The sequence below is a fragment of the Pseudophryne corroboree genome, chromosome 4 (genome assembly GCF_028390025.1).
Source record: "Pseudophryne corroboree isolate aPseCor3 chromosome 4, aPseCor3.hap2, whole genome shotgun sequence".
Taxonomy (NCBI): Eukaryota; Metazoa; Chordata; class Amphibia; order Anura; family Myobatrachidae; genus Pseudophryne; species Pseudophryne corroboree.
This window is the reverse complement of record NC_086447.1, coordinates 165698517-165701810: the sequence shown is the minus strand read 5'-3', so window position 1 is coordinate 165701810 and position 3294 is coordinate 165698517.

Sequence of the window (3294 nt, the reverse complement as noted above, 5' to 3'; positions counted from 1 at the left end):
CAGGTCCTTCAGTCCGGACCAGATGTCAGCACTCGCTCCAGACTGCCCTGCATCACCGCCAGCGGGTGGGCTCGGAATTCTTAGCCTTTTCCTCGCAGCCCCAGTTGCGGGAGAATGTGAAGGAGGAGCTGTTGACGGGTCACGTTCCGCTTGACTTGACAATTTTCTCACCAGCTGGTCTTTGAACCTCTACAGACTTGTGTCTGCCAGAAAGAGAGATCCAACGTAGGTTTTAAATCTAGGATCGAGCATGGTGGCCAAAATGTAGTGCTCTGATTTCAACAGATTGACCACCCGTGAATCCTGGTTAAGCGATTTAAGGGCTCCATCCACAAGTCCCACATGCCTAGCGGAATCGCTCTTTTTTAGCTCCTCCTTCAATCTCTCCAGCTTCTTTTGCAAAAGCCTGATGAGGTGAATGACCTGACTCAGGCTGGCAGTGTCTGAACTGACTTCACGTGTGGCAAGTTCAAAGGGTTGCAGAACCTTGCACAACGTTGAAATCATTCTCCACTGCACTTGAGTTAGGTGCATTCCCCCTCCTCTGCCTATATCGTAGGTAGCTGTATAGGCTTGAATGGCCTTTTGCTGCTCCTCCATCCTCTGAAGCATATAGAGGGTTGAAGTCCACCTCGTTACCACCTCTTGTTTCAGATGATGGCGGGGCAGGTTCAGGAGTGTTTGCTGGTGCTCCAGTCTTCGGCACGCGGTGGCTGAATGCCGAAAGTGGCCCGCAATTCTTCGGGCCACCGACAGCATCTCTTGCACGCCCCTGTTGTTTTTTAAATAATTCTGCACCACCAAATTCAATGTATGTTCAAAACATGGGTCGTGCTGGAATTTACCCAGATGTAATGCACGCACAATATTGGTGGCGTTGTCCGATGTCACAAATCCCCAGGAGAGTCCAATTGGGGTAAGCCATTCTGCGATGATGTTCCTCAGTTTCTGTAAGAGGTTGTCAGCTGTGTGCCTCTTCTGGAAAGCAGTGATACAAAGCGTAGCCTGCCTAGGAATGAGTTGGCGTATGTGAGATGCTGCTACTGGTGCCGCCGCTGCTGTTCTTGCTGCGGGAGGCAATACATCTACCCAGTGGGCTGTCACAGTCATATAGTCCTTAGTCTGCCCTGCTCCACTTGTCCACATGTCCGTGGTTAAGTGGACATTGGGTACAACTGCATTTTTTAGGACACTGGTGACTCTTTTTCTGAGGTCTGTGTACATTCTCGGTATCGCCTGCCTAGAGAAATGGAACCTAGATGGTATTTGGTACCGGGGACACAGTACCTCAAGCAAATCTCTAGTTTCCTGTGAATTAACGGTGGATACCGGAAACACGTTTCTCACCGCCCAGGCTGCCAAGGCCTGAGTTATCCGCTTTGCAGCAGGATGACTGCTGTGATATTTCATCTTCCTCGCAAAGGACTGTTGGACAGTCAATTGCTTACTGGGAGTAGAACAAGTGGTCTTCCGACTTCCCCTCTGGGATGACGATCGACTCCCAGCAGCAACAACAGCAGCACCAGCAGCAGTATGCGTTACACTCAAGGATGCATCGGAGGAATCCCAGGCAGGAGAGGACTCGTCAGACTTGACAGTGACATGGCCTGCAGGACTATTGGCGTTCCTGTCTAAGGAGGAAATTGACACTGAGGGAGTTGGTGGTGTGGTTTGCAGGAGCTTGGTTACAAGAGGAAGGGATTTAGTTGTCAGTGGACTGCTTCCGCTGTCACCCAAAGTTTTTGAACTTGTCAATGACTTCTGATGAATGCGCTCCAGGTGACGTATAAGGGAGGATGTTCCTAGGTGGTTAACGTCCTTATCCCTACTTATTACAGCTTGACAAAGGCAACACACAGCTTGACAAATGTTGTCCGCATTTCTGTTAAAATAATTCCACACCGACGAGGTGATTTTTTTTGTAATTTGACCAGGCATGTCAATGGCCATATTCGTCCCATGGACAACAGGTGTCTCCCCGGGTGCCTGACTTAAACAAACCACCTCACCATCAAAATCCTCCTTGTCAATTTCCTCCTCAGCACTAGCAACACCCATATCCTCATCCTGGTGTACTTCAACAGTGACATCTTCAATTTGACTATCAGGAACTGGACTGCGGGTGCTCCTTCCAGCACTTGCAGGGGGCGTGCAAATGGTGGAAGGCGCCACCTCTTCCCGTCCAGTGTTGGGAAGGTCAGGCATCGCAACCGACACAATTGGACTCTCCTTGGGGATTTGTGATTTAGAAGAACGCACAGTTCTTTGCTGTGCTTTTTCCAGCTTAAGTCTTTTCATTTTTCTAGTGGGAGGATGAGTGCTTCCATCCTCATGTGAAGCTGACCCACTAGTAATGAGGAACATAGGAGAGGACCTCAGCCGTTCCTTGCCACTCTGTGTCATAAATGGCATATTGGCAAGTTTACGCTTCTCCTCAGACGCTTTTAATTTAGATTTTTGGGTCATTTTACTGAACTTTTGTTTTTTGGATTTTACATGCTCTCTAGTATGACATTGGGCAGACGACGTTGATGGCATTTCATTGTCTCGGCCATGACTAGTGGCAGCAGCTTCAGCACAAGGTGGAAGTGGATCTTGATCTTTCCCTATTTTACAAAAGAAAAAGAAGTTGCTACTTAGTACCTCCTGGCGCCAATTTTAAATGCTCAGTAATTTAAAAACAGTCTGTCTGCAGCTCTCTTAAATTTATAGGGACCACCACGCCCTCCACAGGTATAGAAATACAAAGAAAAACAACTAAGAAAGCGCTGACACAATACACAATATTAAAATACACTCACTTTTTATTAAAATATGTAAAATACATATGGACTGTTCCTAGACTACCTTTAAACACTATATTACTATAGTAATCCTGATCAATCCCTAACAGTTAATAGACAAATGAGTTCCCTATAATCACAACACTATAGATTTTGGCCAAAAATATATGTAATAAATTTATACAGCAGAATTAATGCACTTAATACAGCCAGATGTTTGGATGGTGTTATGATTCCAGCACTCCTGGTCAGAGGAGATCTTATGGCAAGGACCGGAGCGCTGGAACGGAATGCTGGGGAAGGGAGCAGGAAAGAACAATAGCCCCTGGCGCCCTAACTCTATTGTCTCACCCGTGCTGTCAGAAATCCCTTGCGAGACTATGGTTTCTTGAGCCCTTGGCAGCCGCGTTTGAAGGGCGGATTATGTCTGCCCAACTCCGATGCCCCCCGGTCTTAGTGAGAGACAAAGGGAAATCCGAGACAGGATGATGACAAGAGGCCCTCTAACTAA